This window comes from Suncus etruscus, chromosome 5, assembly GCF_024139225.1.
Source record: "Suncus etruscus isolate mSunEtr1 chromosome 5, mSunEtr1.pri.cur, whole genome shotgun sequence".
Taxonomy (NCBI): domain Eukaryota; kingdom Metazoa; phylum Chordata; class Mammalia; order Eulipotyphla; family Soricidae; genus Suncus; species Suncus etruscus.
The window spans coordinates 27754131-27766438 of NC_064852.1; the positions used below are offsets into that span (position 1 = coordinate 27754131).

At 44.4% G+C, this 12308-nt stretch overlaps 1 protein-coding gene across 5 annotated transcripts in view; it reads left to right on the top strand.

Moving 5' to 3' along the window:
* The window catches only part of RNF111 (ring finger protein 111), a 126250-nt gene that overhangs the window by 18265 nt on the left and 95677 nt on the right, over positions 1 to 12308 (top strand). For 4 of the 5 annotated variants that reach the window (XM_049773620.1, XM_049773623.1, XM_049773622.1 and 1 more), the window contains exon 3: positions 6434 to 6554. The exons of the other annotated variant lie outside the window; for it this stretch is intronic. The gene's annotated coding sequence lies outside the window, so the exon portion shown is untranslated. The remainder of the gene's footprint in view (positions 1 to 6433; positions 6555 to 12308) is intronic. 5 annotated transcript variants of the gene reach the window in all.

Here is a 12308-nt window from a genome sequence, read left to right on the forward strand (position 1 = left end):
ACTTGGGCCCGGAGAGATAGCACAGCGGTGTTTGCTTTGCAAGCAGCCGATCCAGGACCAAAGGTGGTTGGTTCGAATCCTGGTGTCCCATATGGTCCCCCGTGCCTGACAGGAGCTATTTCTGAGCAGTAACCCCTGAGCAATGCTGGGTGTGGCTCGAAAACAAAAAAAAAAAAAAAAAAAAAAAAAGCTAAAGACTTGACTCATAAGGAGCCAAACTACCAGTCAGCCAAGTCACATAGTTCTGCCGGAAGAATACTTCCGACAGAGGAAACAGAAAATTTCACATAAAGGCCCAATATGTGCAAAGTACGGAAAGGCAAGGGGAAGAAAGGGAAATGGCATATGATAGGATCAGAAGTGATCAAAAGCCAACCAAGTAAAACCTGTAGGAACTACATGCTGGGGGCCAGAGAGATAGCACTGTGATAGGGCATTTGTCTTGGACGCAGCCAATCCAGGACAACGGTGGTTCTGGTTTGAATCTCAGCATCCCATATGGTCCCCCGTGCCAGCCATGAGCAGAGCCAGGAGTAACTAACCCTGAGTACTGTTGGGTGTGACCTCCCCCCCCAAAAAATATAGTTTATAATACAGTTGTTTCTGACATTCAAATTACCAGTTTTCCTTCACTCCTATCTCCCTTTTCTTTTCTTCCTTCCTTCCTTCCTTCCTTCCTTCCTTCCTTCCTTCCTTCCTTCCTTCCTTCCTTCCTTCCTTCCTTCCTTCCTTCCTTCCTTCCTTCCTTCCTTCCTTCCTTCCTTCCTTCCTTTCTTTTTTTTTTTTAGGATTTTGGGCCACACCAGGTGACATTCAGGGGTTAGTTACTCCTGACTATGTGCTCAGAAATTGTTCCTGGCTTGGGGGACCATATGGAACGTTGGGGGATCAAGCTACGGCCCATCCTAGGTCAGCCGTGTCCAAGGCAAACACCCTACCGCTGTGCCATGTTTCCCTTTTCTGTCTCCTTTTCTCTCTTCAGTTTTTTCTCTATCCTTAGTTCTATGTCCATTTTCTGTTATTATCTAGGTATTCCCTTTCAGTGTTTTTCTTTCCCTGGTCTGTTTTACATACGACAGTGAGTTTGTTTTCATTTTCATCTGTATTTATGTTGAATTAGTTTCCATTAAAAATGACCTTGGGGGGTGGTCAGAGTTGATAGCACAGTAGTAAGGCATTTGTCTTGCAAGCAAGCCACTGACCTGGGACGGACCTGGGTTCAATTCCTGGCATCCCATATTGCCCCTGAGCCTGCCAGGAGTGATTTCTGATCATAGAGCCAGGAGTAACCCTGAGTGCTGCCAGGTGTGACCGAAAAATGAAAAACAAAAACAAAACAAAAATACTCCACAGAAACGGTGAAATACAAGGTCTGACACATGCAGTGCAAATGTAGTACTGGCTCTTTTCTTTTTTTTTTTTTTTTTTGGTTTTTGGGCCACACCCGGTGACGCTCAGGGGTTACTCCTGGCTATGCGCTCAGGAGTCGCTCCTGGCTTGGGGGACCATATGGGACGCCGGGGGATCGAACCGCGGTCCGTCTCCTAGGCTAGCGCAGGTAAGGCTTACCTTACCTCCAGCGCCACCGCCCGGCCCCATGGCTCTTTTCTTAATTACCTGAGTAGTGATTGACAGCAAAGGAAAAATTTTGTTGAAGTAACTAGCTTTTATTTTTTTTTTTTTGTTTTGTTTTGTTTTGTTTTGTTTTTTGGGCCACACCCAGTAACGCTCATGGGTTACTCCTGGCTATGTGCTCAGAAGTTGCTCCTGGCTTGGGGGACCATATGGGACACCGGGGGATCGAACCACGGTCCGTCCAAGGTTAGTGCAGGCAAGGCAGGCACCTTACCTTTAGCACCACCGCCCGGCCCCTTTTTTGTTTGCCTTTTTTTTTTTTTTTTTTTTTTTTTGGTTTTTGGGCCACACCCTGTGACGCTCAGGGGTTACTCCTGGCTATGAGCTCAGAAGTTGCTCCTGGCTTCTTGGGGGACCATATGGGACGCCGGGGGAGCCGGGGGATCGAACAGCGGTCCGTCCTAGGCTAGCGCAGGCAAGGCAGGCACCTTACCCCTAGCGCCACCGCCCGGCCCCAAGTAACTAGCTTTTAGTAATACAATAATAAATCCTTGATTTCCCAAACCACATCCTCGAATTATTTAATGACTTGCTTCTGGTTTTTGGGTCACACTCGGCAGCGCTCAGAAATTGCCCCTGGCAGGCCTCGGGGACCATATGGGATGCCGGGATTTGAACCACCGCCCTTATACATGCAAGGCAAACGCCTTACCTATATGCTATCTCTCCAGCCCCTATCCAGGTCACTTTTTTTTGGACTTATCTAAATCATATAGTTGAGTGGAATCAAATTTTATCTAAAGTTGTTCTATTTTATTCAAGGAGAAATTGCTTTCTTGGGTAGTTTTGCTCCCCATATAATTTTCTATATTTTTAGGGCTGTAGCCATCTTTTTAACCTTTTTTGGTGGGGGGCACACCTGGTAATGCTCAGGGTTTACTCCTGGCTTTGCATCTGGAAATACTTTTCGTGGTGCTCAGGGGATCTTATTGGATGGCAGGGTTTGGACTTTGGTTGTCCTCAAGCAAGGCAAGAGTCTTACCCTCTGTATTCTTTCTGACCTGAGCAGTGGTCTTTTCTAATTTGTCTCTCTTTTTATTTTATTTTATTTTTTGGTTTTTGGGCCACCCCTGGTGGTGCTTGGGTTACTCTTATTTCTGTGCATAGAAATTGCTTCTGCCAAGATCGGGGACCATATGGGATGGCAGAATTTGAATCCTGGGTCTGCAGCACGCAAGGCAAACACTCTACTGCAATGCTATTGCTGTGGCCCCTCTTTTTGGAGGGGATGCTCAGGGGTTACTCCTGGCTCTGCTCTCAAATCATTCCTGGCAGGCATGGGGCACAATATAGGATGCTGGGATTCAAACCACTGTCCGTCCTGGATCAGCTGCATGCAAGACAAATGCCCTACCGCTGTGCTATCTCTTAGGCCCCTGCCCTCTTTTCATTTTTATTTATTTGCTTTTTTTGCTTTTTTTGGGTCACACCCGGCTGCGCTCAGAAGTTGTTCCCGGCAGGCACAGGACCATGTGGGATGCCGGGATTTGAACAGGGGTCAGTCCTGTGTGGACATGTGCAAGGCAAACGCCTATTGCTGTGCTATTGCTCAGACCCTCTTTTTATTTTGTTGTTTGTTTTTGGGCCACATCCATTGAAACCATATGGGACACCGGGGTTGAACCCGGGTCTGACCTGGGTCAGCCACGTGCAAGGCATATGCCCTACCGCTGTGTATCGCTCCGACCACCCGCTTTAGTTTTTTTTTTTTTTTTTTTTTTTTGGTTTTTGGGCCACACCCAGCGATGCTCAGGGCTTACTCCTGGCTGTCTGCTCAGAAATAGCTCCTGGCAGGCACGGGGGACCATATGGGACACCGGGATTTGAACCAACCACCTTTGGTCCTGGATCGGCTGCTTGCAAGGCAAACACCGCTGTGCTATCTCTCCGGCCCCCCCCCCCCCCCGCTTTAGTTTTTTAAATAAATCTTTGCTTTAGGATTTTAATAACTCATTTTTAGTGTGATTGTTTTTTTTTGTTTTGTTTTGTTTTTTTTTTTTTGGTTTTTGGGTCACACCTCGTGACGCTCAGGGGTTACTCCTGGCTATGTGCTCAGAAGTCGCTCCTGGCTTGGGGGACCATATGGGACGCCGGGGGATCGAACCGCAGTCTATCCAAGGCTAGCGCAGGCAAAGCAGGCACCTTACCTCTAGCGCCACCGCCTGGCTTTAGTGTGATTGTTAAGAGAAATTTGAGGTTTCTTAATTAAGTAGATGAAGCTGAATTGGGTAACCTAGAGAACTGAAAGCTTGCAAAAACTAAACAAAAATTGGGGCTTCTCTATGAATCCACCAATTCCCTGGTTTGTTCACTAGTCAGTGTTCTTTTTCTTTCTTTTTTTCTTTTTTTTTTTGGGGCCATACCTGGCGGTGCTCAGGGGTTATTCCTAGCTGTCTGCTCAGAAATAGCTCCTGGCAGGCACGAGGGAGCATATGGGACACCGGGATTCGAACCAACCACCTTTGGTCCTGGATAGGCTGCTTGCAAGGCAAATGCCGCTGTGCTATCTCTCCGGGCCCTAGTCAGTGTTCTTAAGAAAGCTACGTTCAGTACAGCAATGGCATTCATGTAGAGCAGGTCCCCCTGCAGCAGCGACAGGATAAAAATTTTAATGTCAGTTACTTCATTTAAAGACAATGTATCACATAGATCACATAGTTGACACAGTTGATCATAATACATTTGTTTCCAGGTCATTGGGAGAGAAATTATTAAAAATACAGTTTTCCTTGTAAATTCCATTCTTGCAAGCATGGTAAATGTACTAAAAACCTGCTGGACTTCTTTTTTTGTTTGTTTGTTTTTGTTTTTGGCCACACCCAGTGATGCTGAGGGGTTACTCCTGGCTATGCTCCTGGCACTGCTCTGGCCCACTGCTGGACTTCTTGTAAGAAATGTAGGAAGCTTCAGCCCACAAAGTCGTACTGTACAAGAAAGGCAAGGATTTGCGGTATGCCCAGGGAAAGTAGCCTTATAGTAGGACAGAGAGACTATTGAGGGCAAACTAAGCCAATTTTCTGGACAAAGGCTAATAAAACAACAAAGAAGATAGGGTTGAGGTTTGAATGTGTCAAACTCAACTGCAGATCTAAGAGAATGCCAGTCATTAAGAGATTTGGAGCTGGAGCAGTGGCATAAGTGGCAGGGTGTTTGCCTTGCACATGCTAACCTAGGACGGACCACAGTTTGATCCCCTGGGATCCCTTATGGTCTCCCAAGCCAGGAGCGATTTCTGAGCACAGAGCCAGGAATAACCTCTAAGCGTCAGCTGGTGAAAAAACGAAAATAAATAGAGATGCAAGCATTTTGAATGGGGGTGGGGCAATAAGAAAGGGACAAGTGATCCAATTTTAAACTTCATCTTTTATTATAAAGACAAATCTTGGGTTGTGTTTAGCAGGGTTGGTGTTTGAGGAGTGAAATGTAATGCCACAAATAAAGTTCCCTTAAAAGGAAATTTGAAAAAAAATTGCAGAGAGAAATAAATAAATAAAAGAAAAAAATAAAGCAACAAGAACATTTGTGAAAATTATTGCATTGCAGTGGGATCATTACTTCATTGTCAGAAGCTCTTGTTGCTAGTTGACCATTCTGTACTTCATTTGTTTCTGAACATTATGTGGCTTCAGATACACATCAGTGTCTAAATTGGAGTGTTCCTATGGGGATGGACAGTATTAAAAATGGGGTTGTCCAGGAATTCCAAACATTGTTGAGACTGCAGATTTGTGTGGTGTGCTTTTGGCTGTTAGGGCTTTCAAAAATATGAGACATTAGAGTCAGGGAGGGTGTCCAAAATAAGTCATGGTGGTATCAGACCAAATACTGGAATACAAAATACAAAAAAACGGGTGCCAAAAGATAGCACAGTGGTAGGGCATTTGTCTTGCATGCAGCCAATCCAGGACAGATGGTGGTTCGAATTCCAGCATCCCATATGGTCTCCTGTGCCTGCCAGGAGCGATTTCTGAGTGCGGAGCCAGGAGTAACCCGAGTGCTACTGTGTGTGGACACCCCCTCCCCCCCAAAAAAAAACCCCCAACAACAACCAAATATTGGAATACCTGGGGTTTTGGTCACATTGGTGTCTGCTGAGAGACGTAGATGAGTGGTGAAGCAGGGCCATTCGCCTGTGATTATGGTGGCGTGGCTTCTGTAGGGCAGGGACTTGATCTACTCTCTTCCGAGATTGCCATCTTCAGCTGGGTAGTTGTGTGCCCATAATTTTTCTTGGCTTGGTTTATATTTCTTTTGACAACAGTAAGTTCTGGGAGCTGGCCTATTGCAGGCATGTTGGTCTTCAGTTTTAAAAAGCAAGCACATTAGTGGACTCTTTTAAGTTTTGTTAAATGTATCCATTTGTGTAAATCAAATCCTTGGGGATGGAAATGATACATTACTATCACTTGAGATTTCCTAGGGCTCCTATTCAAATCCTTCCTCTATACCAGGGGTCTCAAACTCAATTTACCTGGGGGCCGCAGGAGGCAAAGTCTGGGTGAGGCAGGGCCGTATAAGGGATTTTGCTTACCGAATATTCGCAATAATAGTAAGAAAAAAAAATCGCAAAAAATCACATTAAATATCTGCATACCCTGAATGGAACTGCTCGGGGTATGCGAATGTTTAATGTGATTTTTTTCTTACTAATGCGATTTTTATTGCGATTATTCGGTAAGTGAATATCGTGATAGTTGAAGGCCGGCCACGGGCCATAAAATGTTGTACGGAGGACCGCAAATGGCCCGCGGGCCGCGAGTTTGAGACCCCTGCTCTATACTTTCTTTGTCTTCAATAGGGTCTATATTCATTAATACTGGGGAGGGGTGAGACCACTGATGGTCATTCCTGGGCAACAGGAGCCATCTTCAGCCAGAATCCTTGAGGGTACCAGGGATTGAAATCAGTCATTGAAAATGGTAGTTATGTATTCCGCCCATTCCTTTATTTTTTCTAGATACAACCTTTGATGTTTTATTTGTTTATATATTTTTTTTTTGTTTTTTTGTTGAGTCATACCTGATGGCACTCAGGGTTACCCCTAGCTCTATACTCAGAAATTACTCCTGGCTGGCTTGGGGACATATAGGATGCCAGAGATTCGACCAAGATGAGCCATGTGCAAAGCCCTACCCACTGTGCTTTATTTTTATTTTTATTTTTTTATTTATTTTTTTTTTTTTTTGTTTTTGGGCCACACCCGGTGACGCTCAGGGGTTACTCCTGGCTATGCGCTCAGAAGTCGCTCCTGGCTTGGGGGACCATATGGGACGCCGGGGGATCGAACCGCGGTCCGTCTCCTAGGCTAGCGCAGGTAAGGCAGGCACCTTACCTCCAGCGCCACCGCCCGGCCCCCAACTGTGCTTTATTTAAAAACAGCCATGTTTGTTTTTTTTAATCTTAACTTAGGTTGCCTATTCTACAACTTCATATAAGGAATCATACAGAAGCTTTGTACCTTCAGATGTTTTTTTTGTTTTTTTGTTTTTTGGGTCACACCAGCCAGCGCTTGGTTACTCCTGTCTCTACACTCAGAAATCGTTCCCGGCAGGCTCGGGGAACCATATGAAATGCCGGGATTTGAACCACCATTCTTCTGCATGCAAAGCAAACGTCCTACCTCCATGCTATATCTCCGCCCCCCCTTCAGATGTTTTTTTTTTGTTTTGTTTTGTTTTTTTTTTTTTGGTTTTTGGGCCACACCCGGCAGTGCTCAGGGATTACTCCTGGCTGTCTGCTCAGAAATAGCTCCTGGCAGGCACGGGGGACCATATGGGACACCGGGATTCGAACCAACCACCTTTGGTCCTGGATCGGCTGCTTGCAAGGCAAATGCCGCTGTGCCATCTCTCCAGGCCCCCCTTCAGATGTTTTTACAGTTCAATTTACTTGAATTAATAGCTCCTTTATTGTTTTTGTTTTGATTATTGCAGATAACAGATGGAAAGTCATTTTTCTCAGAATTTCTTATTATGAGCAGAATTCTAAATATTCACATGCAACTCTTTTTATCTGTTTCTAAATGCTGCTGTGGAATTAATGGATTCTCTATCAATGCATATCTCTCTATATGGAACTGTGTGTGTTGCTCTATTTGTGCCACATTCCTCTTAGCATTTAGTGGTTTGGATTTTCCTTTTTTTTGGGGGGTGGGTCATACTCAGCCGTCAATACTGGATCTGTGCTCAGAAGTTACTCCTGGCAGGCTATGGATGCTGGATATCAACTCGGGTTAGCTGCATTCAAGGCAAATGCTCTACCCACTGTGCTCTCAATCCAGTGCCAATGTTTGAACTTTTTTTTTTTTTTTTTTTTGGTTTTTGGGCCACACCCGACGGTGCTCAGGGGTTACTCCTGGCTGTCTGCTCAGAAATAGCTCCTGGCAGGCACTGGGGACCATATGGGATACTGGGATTCGAACCAATCACCTTAGGTCCTGGATCGGCTGCTTGCAAGGCCCCATTTTTATTTTATTTTATTTTCTTATTTTTTATTTTTTATTTTTTGGTTTTTGGGCCACACCTGGTGACGCTCAGGGGTTACTCCTGACTATGCACTCAGAAGTCGCTCCTGGCTTGGGGGACCATATGGGACACCGGGGTGTCCTAGGCTCGCGCTGGCAAGGCAGACACCTTACCTCTAGCGCCACCGCCCGGCCCCAAGGCCCCATTTTTAAAACTCACATTTTCTATTCTGCGGATGAGAGAAATGGTGCAGTGGGTAGGGTGCTTGCCTTGCCAACCCGCATTAGATCACTCTTGCCATATCATTGTTAACATGTGGTAATTTGGGACTTCTATTTTTTTGTTTTTGGGTCACACCCAGTAGTACTCAGGGTTACTCCTGGCTTTGCGCTCAGAAATCACTCCTGGCAGGTTCAAGGTGGACCATATGGATGGAGATTGTACTTGGGTTGGCCCCATGCAAGGCAAATGCCCTGTCTGCTGTACTATTTCTTGTCCCACTTTGGGACTTGTTAAACCTCACAGTTTCTCTTCTGGGGATTAGAAAGATGCAATAGTGGATAGGGTATTTGCTATAGAGGATGGGGTGTTGCACAAGGCCAACCTGGGCTTGATCCCTGGCATCCCATGTGGTCCCCCACCCCAAGCCCAGCTGGGAGTAACCTCTGAGCATGCTGGGTGTGTCACTCCCCTTAAATAAAATTAAAACATATTTTCTCTCCCTTCCTCTCTGCTTTATTGCTCTGTGTCTTCGTGATGTCTGAGGGGTACACACTTAGTTGTGAGCAGTTCAGGGCTGGGGATTGTACTTTTTTTTTTTTTTTTTTTGGGGGGGGGGCCACACCCGGTGATGCTCTGGGGTTATTCCTGGCTGTCTGCTCAGAAATAGCTCCTGGCAGGCACGGGGGACCATATGGGACACCGGGCTTCGAACCAACCACCTTTGGTCCTGGATCGGCTGCTTGCAAGGCAAACACCGCTGTGCTATCTCTCCGGGCCCTGGGGATTGTACTTGCTACTCATGCCATCAAGGTGTTTGAGGGATATCATCAGGTTCTTTTTTTGTTTGTTTTTTAGCTATTATTGGTTGTATGGTGGTGTTACTGCAGTTTTAACGTGCAGTTTCTTGACATATAATGATACCAAGCATTTATCATACACTAAGAAGCTATTTGTTTATGTTTTGAGGAGTGTTGTTAATTTTTACTGTTATTTGGGGTAGGGTTGTCTTAAATGTAAGAGTTTTGCTGGAGACATAACTCAGGAGACCAAGTGCAAATTTTGCATTTTAGAGGCTTGGGTTCAGTCACTGATAACCCCTGGTTCTCAGCAGCCCTTCCCTCAAAGAAGAAAATATGATATAAAAGAGCTTGCTGTTTTACAAATATTCTTGAATCAAGTGTGTTCTATATGTAAATATAAGTTACATGTATACATTTTTATCATTTTAACTTGCCAACTTGCCTTGTTCTTTTTGTGGGGAAGTAGGGCATTGGGGATCAGGGTCTCCTTCTGGTTCACTGCTCAGAAGGAACTCCAGGCAGTGCTCATGAATCCTTGTAGAGTCAGGTATCAAACCTGGGTCTTCTGCATACAAAGCATATTGTTCAGTAGGTCAAATTATGTAAGACTACTTTCATATTTTCTGAATGGTACCTTAGGGATGACTTTTGGGGGGCTGGAGAGATAATACAGCAGATAGGGTGCTTGCCTACCTCTACATCCCTTATAGCTCCCGAGAACTACTAGGAGTAATTCCTGAGTTCAGAACCAGAGTAACTTTTTTTTTTATTTTGTTTTTGTTTTTGGGTCACACCCGGCAGTGCTCAGGGGTTACTCATGGCTCTATGTTCAGAAATTGCTCCTGGCAGGCACGGGGAATCATATGGGATGCTGGGACTTGCACCAATGATTTTCTGCATGAAAGGCAAACACCTTACCTCCATCCTATCTCTCCGGCCCCAGAACCAGAGTAACTCTTAAAACCTAACCTAACCTAACCAATCTAACCCTTTTTCCCCCTTTTTGATAAAGTCTTGTCCCAGGTCGGCTACATGCAAGGCAAATGCCCTACTACTGTGCTATCACTCTGGCCCATTTTATCATTTTTTTAAAATAAATTTTTAAAAATAGTTTGGGGGCCAGAGATACCATGGAGGTAGGACACCTATAAAATGGTTGCTTATGATGACAAATTTTATGCTATGTTTCTTTTAGATTTTTTGTTTTTGTTTTTTTGGGTCACACCCAGCAGCGCTCAGGGGTTACTTCTGGCTCTACGCTCAAAAATTCATCCTGGCAGGCTCAGGGGACCATATGGGATGCAGAGATTCAAACCCCCGTCCTTCTGCATGCAAGACAAACACCCTATATCCATGCTGTCTCTCTGGCCCCACTTTTAGAGTTTTATTTTATTTTGGTTTTTGGGCCACACCTGCTGACACTCAGGAGTTACTCCTGGCTATGCCCTCAAAATCGCTCCTGGCTTGGGGGACTATATGGGATGCCACAGGATCGAACTGTGGTCCGTCCTAGGTTAGCGCCGGCAAGGCAAACACCCTACCGCTTGTGCCATTGCTTTGGCTCTTAATTATTATTATTATTATTATTATTATTATTATTTTTTTTTTTACTTTGTGTTTTTCATATAGGGTTTATATGGTTACTAGGTTTTGGTCCACATTGGGGTCTTACCAAGTCTAGGCCTCATGATGTAGAACTACTGCTCAGCCACATCTGATTCCTGTTTTTTTTTTTTTTTAATTATTTTTTCTTTCAATACCTGTCAATATCTCATGCCTACTCTTGGCTCTCAACTTGGCAATTACTCCTGGCAGTGTTGGGGGACAATTCTGTGAGCATCAAAGTTGGATTGGCAGTGTGCAGGACAAGTGCTCTCTACCTATTCTGGTTCCCTGGTTTCTGCAGTTTTAATCTTTAACTGTACACAGTATGCTTTCAGGGACTGTTTCATTTTATGATGTTAAAACTACAAAACAATCTATTTTGCAATCTTCCTGTGCTTTATATGGGAGAGATTTCTTGCCACACATTTTACTTTTACCTGTTTTTAGTTTGGAATGGAAGCTTCTTTTTTTTTTTTTTTTTTTTTTTTTTTTTTTTGGTTTTTGGGCCACACCTGGTGGTGCTCAGGGGTTACTCCTGGCTGTCTGCTCAGAAATAGCTCCTGGCAGGCACGGGGGACCATATGGGACACCGGGATTCGAACCAACCACCCTAGGTCCTGGGTCGGCTGCTTGCAAGGCAAACGCCGCTGTGCTATCTCTCTGGGCCCGGGGTGGAAGTTTCTTTATTCAAATTTTAGGAGTAGAAGGTAAAGAATAATCCTTGTGAGGGTGATTATATCTGAGGGAAGACTTATTGGAACTCCCTGTGTATTGTGTTCTGCTTTCACACAACTGATGAGATGGCAATGATTTAGAAAAGTCTTTAAAATTTGATAAATGAGATAAAACCTTGCTATTTGAATTTAAAAAGTGGTTATCAGGAGCCAGAGAGATAGCATGGAGGTAAAGCATTTGCTTTGCATGCAGAAGGTTGGTGATTCAAATCCCGGCATCCTATATGGTCCCCTGTGCTTAATGGGAGCGATTTCTGAGCATAGAGCCAGGAGTAACCCCTGAGCGCTGCTGGGTATGACCCAAAAAACAAAAAAATAAAAATAAAGTCAGTTAATTGACTTTAGATGAGTTATTTCATGAAAAACATTACAATAAGAGCCAAGGAAAGAGCACAAAGGTTAAGTGCTTGCCTAACTCGTGACTCTAACCCAGGTTCAAATCTCAACAGTGCTCATGGTTGCTCAGCACTTCTAGGCATGGTGCCTGAACACTGCTGGGTATAGCTCTCTCAAATTAATGTGACTACCAAATATTTTTTAACATTATAAACTTAATTGTAGTACTTTATTGGCTTTTTTTTTTTTTGAAGGGGGGAGGAGTGGCACACCTGGAAGCAATCTGTGGTTACTCCTTGCTTTGCGCTGGGAAATTACTCTGTCAGGCCCGGGGAACCATTGGGATGCTGATGATTGAACTTGGGTTGGCTTCATGCAAGGCAAATAACCTACCCATTCTACTATCCCTCTGGCTTCGTAAGTATATTTTATATATTAATCTAGCTTATATTTAATTTTATTTCAATTCTTGGTTTTATCATTTAGTTTATGTATGCCTTTTTATCTTTGTG